The following is a 15,697-nucleotide window of genomic DNA, read 5'->3' as shown; positions in this document are numbered from 1 at the left end:
TTGCTGAGATATATTCTTTATTTTATTAAAGAATAAGGTGTCGATAATCAAACTTATTTTTGATTATTCAAATAAAGATATTACTTTCGTATAAGTATATCTTTGATTATTTGCTATTCATTTCAGGTATAAGTTTTAATACTTCTACTTCAATTATTTTATAAAGATTATTCTTTATGGGAATATTATTTAAATAATAATATTCAGACATTTTCTAAATATTCTGGGGACTGATTTACTTCATTAAATCAGCTTCACTCCAAACATTCTTAAAAATGTTTTGCGAGTCTTCAAAATGATTTTTAAAAGTTAGAGCGGATCCCAAAACTCATTTTTTTAAGATCCTCCTTTCGAAGGGGATTTAAATACTCGCTCAAAACCTGAGGGATCCGGCTCTGTGGTGTGTTTTATATTCGCAACGAGGTTGCTGTTTTGATAAATGAATTGATTACTTACCCAACACTCGGGAAGTAAAATTCTTGGAACAAGTTAATCCATTAACAGGCATCGCCTGAGAAATATCGGTGAGTTCTCCTTTCCAAATAGATACGACTTCTTGGTGGAGCCGTATCAACAAGTTTCTACTTGGGGAAAGTGGGGACGAGCTTTACGTTTCAGAGTCATGGATTTCATCTGAACTAGGAGTGGCGTAAGTGGCCGAGTAGCGCCGGCCCAGCCTTATTATATTGGCCCAAATGGCCTGGAAGTTCCGCTAAGGCGGTCCATTCCTTAGGAGTTCAGTGTTCGGTTGACAAGTAAATCCGACAGGTTCTCCTCTACATGTAGAAAATGGTGGGGTTGTACTACTACGACTGATCATCGTAAGTGGTCTTCCTGGCGCGGCAAACTCCCGTAATGAGTTCATCATCCAATTGGATAATTTCTGCAACACTACCCAGAGCACTTCGATAGAAAGGCCACGGTTGGGCGATTGTTGAGTGTTGGCAGGGTCAAGTTTTCAAAATGATGTTTACATCAAATGAAGTATCTCGTAACTTCATTTTATTTTGATAATATTTTAAAGATTTAATCTATTCAAATCTTGTCTTATAGTCTCATCTATGTGATGAACTTTTGAAGCTAATTATAACTTGAACGATGGTAGTTCAAGTAGTATTTGGGAAAGATATAAGTATATTGGGGTATCTTGTAACTTCATCTTTTAAACTTATATCTAATTAATAATTGTCTTATGAATGACAAAGATTTTTAGAAAAACGTTGAGACAAGGTTAGATATATGAGATCACCTTGCAACGATATTTTTTTTATACAGTTATACACTGGGACTTTGTGTATATTATGCATGGAAGAGGACTTCCAATATTTTGAAAAGTATATATGTATATATATATATACTGAATATTTTGCGACTTCATCGCATTAAGATATCAACTTGGTTCATTTCTTTTGACCAAGACTTTCATGAGTACTAAGAGAAGGCTCATATACTATTAATCATCATACATATTATTTTGGTGGGCTTGCTGCTCACCCTTGCTTTCTTCTTTCATCACACAACAACAGATAGAAAGGATGAACAGGACCAAGCTCCCGATTCGCAAGCGATTATGAGACGTTCTGCAGTTTTCTAGAAGCATTGATGCCGCCGTAGCTGAGGTAGGAGCTACCAATAGGCTAGGCTTTCAACTTCTAATGTACCAGATTATGTATATTTATGAATTGTAATAATGGCAAAGAAATGTAAATTTATTCAGAAAACCTTTTAAGGTGTATTGGCAGATAATTGTGGAATAAAATGACTTATGGTTATTTTTGGATGTTCATCTCTGAGACTATAACGTGTGGTGTGTGTGTTTATTGTGGGGTCACAGTACAGAGTAGTTGAGTAATTGTTAAGATTGGGTGTTATTAAGGGAAATGGAACTCGTGACAACCCGGATCCCCGACCCCGGATTTGGGGGTGTTATAGTTTTTGACATCTTTTTCCATATAAGTCAGATACGGTCTTGCCATTTGGTCAGCAAATTGTTTAAACTTTGAAGTGATCTTGACTTGTGAGAGTATAATCTCATCCATCTTTTCACTAATCAGTTTTCTTACTTTGTCTTCTTGACCAATCAACTTGAGTTCTAGAGCTCTTCTAAAGAGATGGAAAGTTTTGAGTTGATCTTTGAAAACTTCATTTATTGTATCATAAACTTCACCAGGAGTTAAGGCTTTGGCATTGCTTCCCAAAATAGTTAGATAATCTTCCCTGAATTTAGCTAAAACACCCTCCATCTCCAGATTGTAGTCCTTGTTCAGCCAAGCATCACAGTTGTCATCCTGTTCAGCTTCATTAACAATTTTATCTCATTGCTCTTGGATATCTGTTTGATATGAGAGCATTATGGCTTGGTAATCCTGGTTAGACATATCTGAGGTTAGCAGCTGTTGAGAGATTTGTGCAAGTCCAGAAACCTGATCCACTTGAAGATCATCCCACTCTTGTATTATAGCTAAAGTACTGCTGTCAATAGGAGCACTCGGGATCTGCAACTACTCATGTGCTGGCCAATGTACACCAACTACCACACACAATTTCGTCACAACGGATGCATATGGTATAGACCCCGTGGTACTCCCCCTCAAGAACTTCAGAATACCCTGATAAATCACCATCCCAAGATCCATAAAATCGCCCTGAAGAATGCCCCACAACAGCCGTGCACGCTCCACAGTAATCTCATGCACATGCAAAGATGGCATGATGTTAGCACAAATAAACGCGTTCCATGCACGGGCAAACCTGTTCATGCTGGAAGCCGGGAACGTAAAGTACTCAGTAGTGCCCCTCTTGATCTTTCAGTGTGTATCAGGCATGCATAGCGTAGCAACAATAAGATCCAGATCAAAGTTCTCTGAAGTCTTATCATTCCAAGTGTCCTGCTCGGGCTTCCTCGCGGTCTGCTCAATCACTCTCCTAATAGCATCAGCACTATACTCCATAGTCATCCCTCGAACCACCGTGAAGCCATTCTTCTCAGCCTTCGTGTTTGCATAGAACTCGCGAACAACACTCATGGGCACAGCAGCGGGTGCCTCACAAAAATGAACCCAACTCATCTCCAAAATCATCTCCAACAACTTACCATCCTTCCCCGATGGCAGAAAACCTCTCGCCTTGATGATAGGCTTCGAGAAAAGCTTCGTATACTCCGCTTCAGCCTCGGGAGTAGAAAACCTCGGCCTCACGCCACCCGCACTAGAAGAATCGGTGGTGCTGCTGCTTACTTGTGTTCTTTCTCTCTAAGGTGCCATTGGAATTGAGTAGAGAGAATAAGAGTTTGTGTTTGAGAGAGAATTGGTGTTTGAGAAATTTATGAAATGGTGAAGAAGTTTGTGTATGTGTATGTATTTATAGGAGGTGAAAAGAGAATTATATATGGAATAGAAGTGGGATTTGATTATGGGAATAGTGGGAATAATGGGTTTGATTTGGAAAGGGAAATTTGGGATGTGGGAGAGTAAAATTCGGGTAGGAATTGATTTTATAGAAAAAATCCCGTTTTTCCTCTACAAAATTGCTATTTTTATTTTTCTGAGTTGGGACCTCGGCGCGGGCGCGTGCTAAGACAGCGCGGGCACGCGCTAAGACAGCGCGGGCGCGCTCTACTTCTGCCAAATCGGCGCGTCCGCGCGCTAGATCAGCGTGGGCGAGCCGTGTCTCTATAGTTTCAGCACGGGCGCGCCTGGCTTCTGAAGTTGGCCCTGAATTTTTCTGTTTTTCTGATTTTTTTTGTGATTTTCTCTTTTCTTCTTGCTTCCTCTACTTACTAATGTACAACAAACTTGGGTTGCCTCCCAAGAAGCGCTTGCTTTACGTCGTTAGCTTGACGTAGAAACTCGAGATCAAACGGACAACAAAACGGCACTAACCACCTCGCGGTTTGCCATGTCACCAAAGTAATGCTTCAACCTCTAACCATTTACCTTGAATGCTTAGCCCAGATCATTCTCAAAAATCTCCACCACTCCATGTGGAAACACAGTTTTGACAACGAACGACCCTGACCATCTTGACTTCAACTTTCCAAGAAAAAGATAGAGACGAGAGTTGAACAAAAGAACCTGTTGCCCTGACACAAATGATTTGAGCATTGTACCCCGATCGTGCCACCTCTTGACTTTCTCCTTATATATTTTGTTGTTCTCATAAGCTTGAAGTCGAAACTCGTCGAGCTCATTTAATTGAAGCATCCTCTTCTTACCAGCTGCATCCAAATCCCGATTCAATTTCTTCAAAGACTAATACGCTTTATGCTCTAGCTCCACCGGCAAATGACACCCCTTACCATAGACCAATTGGAACAGCGACATTCCCAACAGAGTCTTGTATGTTGTTCTATACACCCTAATAGCTTCATCAAGCTTCAAAGACCAGTCTTTCCTCAATGGACACACAACTTTCTCCAATATGCGCTTGATCATTCTGTTAGACACCTTAGCTTGCCCATTTGTCTGAGGATGATAAGCCGTAGCAATGCGATAATTCACATTATACTTGTTAGGAATATGTGTATTAGTTTGATGATAAGTTAAGCAAAATACTTAAGTAGAAATCTAGTGTTTGTAGCCTCAACGGATAAGACCATCTTGGCTATCCGTTGAAGGAGTAGCTTTACTTAGCAATAAGTTTAGTATTGTAGCACATTTCACTCTCTGGTTTCAAGCTGTAATTCTTAGATGTTGTTAGGAAATAATCAGTCATGTTGACTACTAATGGATGTACAAATAGGAGGGCTAATTGTAAATATTTCATGCCTTGTAATTTTGTATAAGTGAAGAAGTGTCAACGGATATTGAAGACCTTCAACGGATAAGAAACAAAGTTTCAACGGATGTCTCCATTGCTTCAACGTATAATATCCATCAACGGATAAGTGCTTCAACGGATAAAGACTTCAACTGATAATGCATCAATGGATAAAGCTTCAACGGATAAAGCCTCAACGGATAAGGCATCAACGGATGAAAGCTTCAACGGATGCTTAGTTCATTAGCAGTTGATAGTGACAATTCACAAGCTGACAGAGGCACATGGGTTGACAGAGACACACTGGAATGTGGAAGCCTCTAGGAGGAATCAAGAAAATGCAGCATTTCCATTCTGATGCAAACAAGGAAGTATTCAAAGATTTACAGATTATCCTAGATTGCATTGGATAGAGAAATGAAGAAGAAACATGTGAAGAATCTTTTCAATTGTATTTTACAGTTTGTCTTCACTTGTAAACTTGGTGATATATAAACCAAGTAGCAGCTAGTAATTAGATATGAATTTTCCTTGAGCTGTTTAGAAATATCAAAAGAGAAAATCATCTAGTTTGTACTAGGAAGCAGCTGTGATTTAATTCTTTGAATCACAGATTTTCTGAAATAACACATCTCTGGTGGAACAACAAATCCACCAGAAAAGTTTTTAAGTTCTTTGTGCTCATTACATTTGTGTTTGAATATATATCTGTCTGCATCAGCTTCAAGCAATTCACACACATTTGATCACTCAAACACTTAGCCTTAGAAACTGCTCAAAACTTGAAAAAGTTTTGAGATTTACATTCAACCCCCCTTCTGTAAATCTCATTGTTAGTCCACTGGGAATAACAATACTTTTGCATCATAACGGTGAACTTGCGGTTGCAAATATGTAACCCCTCATCACTGATTATAACTCTTGGAGTTCCAAACCTTGTGAATATCTGCTTGTGAAGAAAATTAAGCACCACTTTTGCATCGTTCGTTGGAAACGCCTTAACTTCAACCCATTTCGACACATAATCAACCGCTAACAAGATATACTGATTGTTATAAGATGAGACAAATGGCCCCATGAAGTCAATTCCCCAAACATTAAAGACTTCGACCTCGAGAAGCACATTAAGAGGCATCTCATCCCTTTTGGACATATTACCCACACGTTGACATCGATCACATTTCAAAACAAACTGATGAGCATATTTAAACAAAGTTGGCCAAAAGAAACCTGCTTGAAGCATACGAGATGCTGTCTTTTCTCCACCATAATGTCCTCCATAAGTCGTTGAGTGACAATCTCACAAGATCCCCCCGTTTCACTGTAAGGAATACATCTCCTGATGATTTGGTCAACTCCTTGGCGAAAAAGAAACAGCTCATCCCACATATACCACTTCACTTCATGTATAAACTTCTTCCTTTGAGCTGGAGTCAACTTCTTCCAGGCATTCATGTAAATGAAGATGATGATGTGGAATATGTCAACCTAGCCCTGATGGCTAATTCTGATGAAAATGAAACTAGTTCATCAAGCAACCAGGTAATTACTACTGATCTCTCTCAGCTTTCTAAACATGAATGCAATGAAGCCATAAATGATATGACCAATGAATTATATCATTTGCGTGTTTCCCTTAAATCACTAGCAAAAGAAAACACTAGGATCAAGGATAATAATGTGTTTTTAAGTGATAGGAAAGCTGTGTTAGAGGATCAGGTAATTGAGCTTAAAAAAATAAAACTTAAATGCTTGACTGTTGAGAGTGAACTAGCAGAAGCTGTTAAGAAAGTAGAAATTCTTTCTACACAGTTAGAAAGTGAGCAAGAGGTAATCAAGGCCTGGAAAACATCTAGGGATGTTAGTGTTCAGATTGCAAAGGTTCAGGGAATTGAATCATTCTGTGAGGATGCCTGGAAGAAAAACAAAAAGGAGTTAGAATTAATTGATGGATTGTCAACGGATGTGGAATCAACGGATGATGAAAGTTATCCGTTGAAGGAAGAAAAGGAGCATCCGTTGAAGGCTCATCAATTAAAACAGGCAAGTTCTTTTAAAAATAAAAGTCTCAATAAAAAGAATGATTCAACTCTCAAGAACTTTGTCAAAAAAGAAGCTAGCACATCCAGAGATGTCAGTAAGGTGAATATAGGACACATGACTTTAGATCAGCTAAAAGATAGGCTTAAGTTGGTTGAGGATAAGAAGGAAACTAAAAGAAAATCTAAAAGAAATGGGAAGGTAGGAATTAATAAACATAACAATTACACACCTGATAGGTATGCTCCTAGAAAAAGCTGTGTGCATTATAAAAGTGTTAATCACCTATCTGATAATTGCAAATCTGTTAAAAATGCTCCCATGCCTTCAAATCCCTCCATGCCTAACATGTCTATGTCACCTCTGCATGCTATGCCTGTTATGTCTCACCAGAATCCCCATGCACATTTTGCAAACATGCCATATATTAACAATCCTTATTTTACTGCATTTAGTATGCCTCAAATGCCATACAATATGCCTATGTGGAATAACATGTTTGCACAACCTATGCCTTATCAAATTCAATCAAATGTGTTAAATGATTCTGTGACTAACCCTACACTTCAACCAACCACATCTGAGACCAAGGTTGACCCAAAGTTACCTAAGTCAAAAGATGCAGGAGGAATGAAGTCTAGGAAAAAGACTAACAAGGCTGGACCCAAGGAAACTTGGGTACCAAAATCAACTTGATTGATTTTGTTGTGTGCAGGGACAAAGAAGGAATCTATGGTACTTGGACAGTGGTTGTTCAAGACACATGACAGGAGATTTCACCCTGCTCACAGAGTTTAAGGAGAGAGCTGGCCCTAGCATAACCTTTGGAGATGACAGCAAAGGATTCACTATGGGATATGGCTTGATTTCAAAAGAAAATGTCATCATTGATGAAGTTGCATTGGTTGATGGTCTCAAACACAATTTATTGAGCATAAGTCAACTATGTGACAGAGGGAATATTGTTTCCTTCAATTCTGAAGCCTGTATTGTCACAAGTAAAAAGGACAATAAAGTGGTTCTAACTGGAGTTAGAAAAGGGAATGTGTATTTAGCTGATTTCAACTCTACAGATGCAGAATCCATAACTTATCTTCTCAGCAAAGCAAGTCCAGTTGAAAGTTGGCTATGGCACAAGAAGCTGTCCCATTTGAATTTCAAGACGAATGATCTAGTCAAAAAAGACTTAGTTAGAGGAATGCCTCTAGTGGAATTCACAAGGGATGGACTGTGTGATGCTTGTCAGAAAGGAAAGCAAAAGAAAGTATCATTTAGTAAGAAGCTTGAATCTGCAATTGATGAACCACTACAACTTCTACACATGGATCTTTTTGGACCAGTCAATGTATTGTCAATTTCAAGGAAAAGATACTGCCTAGTGATTGTAGATGATTTCTCAAAGTTTTCATGGGTTTATTTTCTTGGATCAAAGGATGAAGCTAGTGAAATCATCATCAATCATATCAAGCAAGTCAACAATCATCCTGATTTCAAAGTAAGGAATATTAGGAGTGACAATGGAACTGAGTTCAAGAATTCAACCATGAAGTTTTTCTGTGAAGAAAGTGGGATCATGCATGAGTTCTTAGCTCCAAGGACTCCACAACAAAATGGTGTGGTGGAAAGGAAGAACATATCACTAATTGAAGCTGCAAGGACAATGCTTGAAGAGTCAAAACTCCCAACTTATTTTTGGGCTGAGGCTGTTAACTGTGCATGTTACACTCAGAATATTTCTCTAATCAATCAGGCAAAATGCATGACTCCCTATCAATTATTCAAGAGAAGAAAACCAACTTTAAACTTTCTACATGTCTTTGGTTGCAAATGCTACATCTTAAGGAATCAATCTGATCACAAAGGGAAGTTTGATGCAAAGGCTGATGAAGGAATATTTGTTGGTTATTCTGCTGGAAAATCATATAGGGTCTACAATCTAAGAACCAACATTATCATGGAATCTGTACATGTTGTGTTTGATGATAAAAAGATTGATGGACTAACATATGAGGGACATCATGAAGAACTCAAATTTGACAACATTGAGATATACTGTGATGATAGTGAAGATGAGAATGATGAAGAAGGCATCTCAAGAAGAATTCAGAATCTGCCTTTGGATAATGCATAGAATGCTGCATCCGTTGAAAGTCATAATTCAGCTTTCGTTGAAAGAAGCGATGCAGCATCCGTTGAAAGACAAAGTGCATCATCCGTTGAAGTTCATAATGAAGCATCCGTTGATCACAGTCTGTCAACGGATAATCAATTCACTTCATCAGTTGATAGAGCTCCCAATTCCTTTCAAAGGATCAGCAACTCAGGGGGAGTTTTAACAAATCAACATTCTATCTCACATCATGACAATACTGAGGCAACCTCATCTAGGGCTAATCTACCACCTCAAAGGAAATGGACCAAGAATCACCCTTTTGAACTAATCATTGGTGATGCTACATCAAAAGTACAAACTAGAAGGGCTACTCAAGATGAATGTCTGTATAGTAGCTTTCTATCACAGGAGGAACCTAAGAGAGTGGAAGAAGCTCTATTGGATCCAGATTGGATTTTAGCAATGCAAGAGGAGCTAAACCAATTTGAGAGGAACAAAGTATGGAAGCTGGTACCCAAGCCAAAGAACAAGAGTTCTATTGACACAAAATGGGTATTCAGAAACAAGATGGATGAAAATGGCATTGTCATAAGGAATAAAGCCAGATTGGTTGCTAAAGGCTATTCTCAACAAGAGGGAATAGATTTTGATGAAACATTTGCTCCAGTTGCCAGACTTGAAGTCATCAGAATCTTTCTAGCCTATGCAGCTAATGCCAATTTCAAAGTCTATCAAATGGATGTCAAGAGTGCATTTCTAAATGGGGAATTGGAGGAAGAAGTTTATGTAAGCCAACCTCCAGGTTTTGAAGATCCAAATTTTCCAGACCATGTGCATTATCTGTTGAAAGCACTCTATGGACTAAAGCAATCACCTAGAGCCTGGTATGAGACTTTGTCAAAGTTCCTTCTAGATAATCACTTCACAAGAGGTACTGTTGACAAAACTCTCTTCTTTAGAAATGTTAATGGTTCTAAGATACTTGTACAAATTTATGTAGATGATATTATATTTGGATCTACAGATGATAAGCTTTGTAAAAAGTTTGCTAAATTAATGCAAAGTAAATATGAAATGAGCATGATGGGAGAGCTAACTTACTTTCTTAGTTTACAAGTTAAACAAGTTAGTGGTGGAATTTTCATTAGTCAAACTAAATATATTTATGATCTTTTAAAGAAGTTTGACTTAATGGATTGTTCACCTGCAAAAACTCCCATGGCCACTGCCACTAAGCTTGAATTAAACAAGGCTGAAAAGTCTGTGAATATTACAAGTTATAGAGGCATGGTTGGCTCACTTTTATATTTAACTGCTAGTAGACCTGATATAATGTTTTCTACATGTCTCTGTGCTAGATTTCAAGCTGACCCTAAAGAATCTCACTTAGTGGCTATTAAAAGAATTTTCAGATATCTCAAGGGGACTCCAAATCTAGGAATTTGGTACCCTAGAGAGTCTGGTTTTGATCTAATTGGCTACTCAGATGCAGATTATGCAGGTTGTAAAATAGACAGGAAAAGCACAACATGCACCTGTCAATTTCTAGGGAACAAGCTTGTATCATGGTTCAGCAAGAAGCAGAATTCTGTTTCCACATCAACAGCTGAAGCTGAGTACATTGCTGCTGGTAGTTGCTGTGCACAGATACTATGGATGAGGAATCAACTATTTGACTATGGTCTGACTGTTGACAAAATTCCAATATTCTGTGACAACACAAGTGCCATTGCCATTACTGAAAATCCAGTACAGCACTCAAGAACCAAGCACATTGATATCAAGTACCACTTCATTAGGGAACATATGATGAAAGGTACAGTGGAACTTCATTTTGTTCCAAGTGAAGAGCAGATTGCAGACATATTTACCAAGCCACTTGAGAAATCAACATTCACAAGATTAGTGAGTTAGGTATGCTTAATTATTCATAATCTATGTCATCTATATAATCTGTCTTGAAGCCTGAAATGAAATTTGTTGCAAGAACAAAGTTGGCTTTAATTAAGACTTATCCAATCAACGGATATTCTCTATCCGTTGAAAGCCAAAATTGTTCTATCAACGGATATTCATTATCCGTTGAAAGACAAATACATTTCTGGTAATTTTATCCTTCAACGGATAAAATGGTGTTGTTCATCAACGGATAACTATTTCTCTTATCCGTTGAAGTGTCACGTCAGTTACTATAAGTGAGTCTCAGCCGTTGATTCTTTTACTCAACCGTTGATACAGATATACAGTGTTGTATGTAATTGTATTTAAGGTAGTTTTCAGAATTTCTACAGTTTTATTTATTCTTGAACGGCTGTAACTTACTTAAAATTATCATTCAATCATTTTATTTACGTTTTAATTCAAGAAAGTATAAAAGCCCAATTGAACTCTTATTCTCACTTTACGCTTTCTTGCAATTCTTATTCTCTTTCTCTCTAAATTCTCAAGTTTTTCTCTGCAACCTCTACTCACAACAATGGCACCAGTAGTCAAAATTATGTCTCAAACAGGATTTGTTTATGAAAAGAATAATTTCATAGCCTTGGTTGAAAAGAATGAAGCCCATTCTGATTATCACAAGATGATGGACTTCATCAAAAACTGCAAACTAAGCTATGTAATGCTGGAAGCCCCAACCATCTACTGTGAGGTGATTGAGGAGATTTGGACAACTGCAGAGTTCAACTCCACAGATATGACTATTGCCTTCTCTCTCAAAGGTAAGGACTATTGCATTAATTGTGATGATATACAATCTTGCTTTAAGTTGCCTGAGAATAATGCCATGACATCACACACTGATAACGATGTCTCTGCTATGCTAGATTCCATAGGCTATGCTTTTGATTCTGCTAGTTTAGGTAGTATTAGAAGGAAAGGCCTTAGGAAAGAATGGAGTTTTCTTGGAGATGCCTTTATTAAGGTTTTCTCTGGGAAGATTAGCAATTTTGATGCTATCACTTCATCTCTTGTTAACATGCTCTATATGCTAGTTTCTGATAGGTACTTTAATTTTAGCAACTGTGTTATGCTAGAATTAAGTTCTAGATTAGGTAACAAAGCTAATAGACCACATAACATCTACTATGCTAGATTCTTAATGTTATTGGCTAACCATGTTGCTGAAGGTTTGGTTATATCCAATGAGAATAATAATAAACTCAAATGCTGGGCACAAGAGAAAAGGGTCCTTGCAGACCTTTTGAGAATGAACCTCAACAGCCAGGTGCCATTGGTATACTTGTCAATCATGAATGCACCACAGGTAAGTGAGGTAAATATTTCTATAACTCCTACTATTTCCAACCCCAATGTTTCTTTGCCTTCTAGTGTGGCTATGGAACCTGTGTCTTTGTCCCAACAGGCTCCTACCAAAGCCACCAAATCTAAAGTTTCCAAAGTCAAGTCAAAGAAACCTACCTCTGTTGTTTCTCAAAAGACAACAGTTGTAACAACTACCATAAACCCTGAAGGGAGTGAACAGGGTGTGAGTGGTGAGGGGAGGGGTGAACATCAAAAAGCCCCCCAGGATAAGGTGGGAGAGGTGAGTGGTACCCAAACCAGCCAAGCCACAGTCTCTCAAAAGACTGTGGTGGTTCAAAAGGAGTCCAGCATATCCCTAGTTGCATCCTCCCAAAAGGATGTAACTATTGAAAATAGTCCCCAACCAGGGACACAGAACAAAAGAGGGAGGGACACTGAAGCCACACATTCACCATTTAAAGCCTTTTCAAGGAAGAAGAAGGCCAAAACCCTAGTTTCCACACAAGGGACACATACAACACAGATACATCCACCAGTATCTGTGCCTTCTCAAATTCAGCTAGATGTGATTCCCGCAAATGTGGAATCACAGCCCCATTCTCTCAATATAGAAACACACCATTCATCAAACTCTCCAACACCCTCTCTGGATGTGGATATGATATTCACATCAATTCCTGATTCTCCCTCATTAAAACTCAGGGAGGAGCCCCACTCAAAACCTGGTGATCATCATCTTTTAGATGATTTGTTGGATCATCAGCCAATTCTTTCAGATGTAGTTGAAGATTCTGTGTTACCTCACTTAAAATTAATCCACACAGATTCAACAATTATGTCACTTTCTATATCTACATCTTTTCCTTCTTCAACGGATATCTCTCATCCGTTGACAAGTGGTTGTTCTTCAACGGATAAGCTTAACAGCAGTTATCCGTTGATACCATCAGTTTCTACTTCAACGGATACTCCCTATCCGTTGATGGCCTCTACACACTTAACAGAAACAATTCCAACTGTAGAGGACATGGCAACTGTACAATCACTTTTAGGTTTGAGGGAAGGGAGTGATCTTTTGAGTGAGAGACCGGGTTGCTCCCAGGCAAAAGGAGAGGTTGAGAGACACCAAATGCATGTTATTTCTTCCAGCATGGCAAAAGTGAGTGAGAGGAGTGCCACCTTAGAAGGTGAAGGTGAGGGTGTGAGGGTGTGTGTGAGCCAGGGGGAGCCCCTGATGCAAGAACGGAGAGAAATTGAGAGAAAGGCAGGTACAGAAGCTATAAGGGTGGATCCAGCCATTGCTAGTGAGTTAATGAAAGTGGATGATGCAGATAAGGAAAGACAATTTCAGCAACATTACAAAGCTGTCATTGATAACATTTCATTGGATGTTGACACTTTTACTCACCCTGTTTCAGCCTATCAATTATTGGCTGCACAGGGCAATGTGGAGGCAGAACAGACACTACACATTGTACACACTTTAGAATCTTTTCTCAGAGAAAAAGCTGCTGTCAACAGGCTGCCTTCTCAAGCTGGTGAGCCATCTGAAGAACTTGGAGTAAATTCTAATGATGATGACTCTAATTCTTTGAATGAGAGCATGAACTTAGGGGGAGTAGCAGGCCCAAGTTCTGTTCCTGCTCTTCCTGCATGGGCATGGGCAAAACCATCAGCACCAGGAGAATTTGGTGTCACTTTGGTCAGACAAGTCATGACAATTCAGCAGGCCCTTCAGGAGACTCCGGATGCTGGTACCAAGGCAATTCTTCAAGCTCATCTGGAATCTCTGCATCTCTTGCAGTTGCAGCATTACCAGCAAAATCTAAGTGTGGATGAGCTCAAGCTGGACATTGCTGACCTGAAATCCTACAATGCTGAGAAATTGGATTCAGTTATACCCTATGGTACTATGCAAGATTTGTTGGGGAGACTGAAGAAAGCATCTAATGCTGACAAGAGGCTGGCCAGACTGGAAGATAGGGTTCAAATCATTGAAGACTCTATGGTCACCATTCTTCAGAATCAACAAACTCAAACAAATCTACTCATGCAGCTGGCACAAGCACAAGGCTTGACCCCTACCCTTGATGATAACAAAAAGGGGGAGAATAAAGGGGAAGGGGAAGGAGAGCCATCTACAACAGTTCAGATTTCTCAAGTGCTAGTTCCTGTCATCACAACTTCTCCAACTATTCAAGTCAAAGGAAAGCTAGATGGAATTGATCTAATCCAGATAGCAGCAGCTGAATTGCAAGTCAAAGAGCAAAGGAAGAAGATTGATGAAAAGATGCAACTAATATTTGGTTCTACAACTTCTCAATCACAATCTGTGAAGCATAGCACAAAAGTGGCATCAATTATTATGGAACTCAAGCCAGTAGGGAGGCATAAGGATGGAGAAACTTCTTCCAAAGATCTGCAACCTATGGTTCTCAAGCCCAACAACAGATCCAATAAGGACTCTACAAAGAATCCTCTAAAAGAGGTGGATTTTCCTCTTCCAAAAGCTGATGAGGACAAGCTTTTAGGTAGAAGTATTGCATATCTCAAAGAGACCATGGATGAGGTTGTAAGGAGAAACATGGCTATTATCTTCAGAGAGGGAAAGAGCATATGTATGATGCAAGGACATCCCAAATTCTCAATAGCCAAGAGGGAAGAAACCAAAAGGTTGAAGGAAGAAGCCAAACAGCTAAAGGCTGACAAAAGAGCACAAGCAAAGCTTGAAAAACAGCTAAAGTCAAGTCAGGCTGAAGAACAGAAAGAAATTGAAGACAAAGGTGAAGATGAAGCTATGGGGGACATGGTTGGTACTGAGATGGAGGAAAGAAGTAAGGAAGAATGGCAGAAAGGGAAAAGAAAGAAGGTTAATGCAAAGAGAAAGAAGGTAGATAAGACTGAAGAAACCCAATCAATATCCAAACCACTACCCTCTATTCCTGAACCAATTGTACCTGACCCCTTCATGAACATTCATGGTGAAACAATCATTCCCAAGGAGGAACCAATTGATTGGGACACCATCAAATTGCCCACCTTCCTAACCTCTTCTCCACCATCAAAGAAGCAGAAAAGAAGAATCAAATCAACACCCTCTAAAGCCTCAACCAAATTCACACAGAAGCCTAAACCTAAACCTCAAACCTCTAAAGATGATTATGTTCACATATGTGACATAAAAGAATTTTCAGACATTGAACTCTATCTGGATGAGCTGGAGGAAGTAAGGGGAATAGCTGCCTACAGACAACTACCAGAAAGACTAGTGTTCAAATACAAAGGAGCTGGGGAAAGAACATGGCCTCTTCACAGAATTCTGAATGAAGGCTACTCTACCTTGATTAGAGTCTACTCAGCCATACAAAGGGATTCTGGCTTTACCAGGACTGCCAAGACTGAGATTCTCAACAAGATTGCCAACATAAGGAAAACTTGGAGGGAGCCCAATGCTTTGCCTAGAACTTTACTCATTCAAGAAAGAGGAATTACAATTCACAAATCACCTCATTGGTTGATGGA

Source organism: Apium graveolens, chromosome 2 (assembly GCF_009905375.1).
Source record: "Apium graveolens cultivar Ventura chromosome 2, ASM990537v1, whole genome shotgun sequence".
Classification (NCBI taxonomy): domain Eukaryota; kingdom Viridiplantae; phylum Streptophyta; class Magnoliopsida; order Apiales; family Apiaceae; genus Apium; species Apium graveolens.
Note: the sequence above shows the minus strand (reverse complement) of the source record.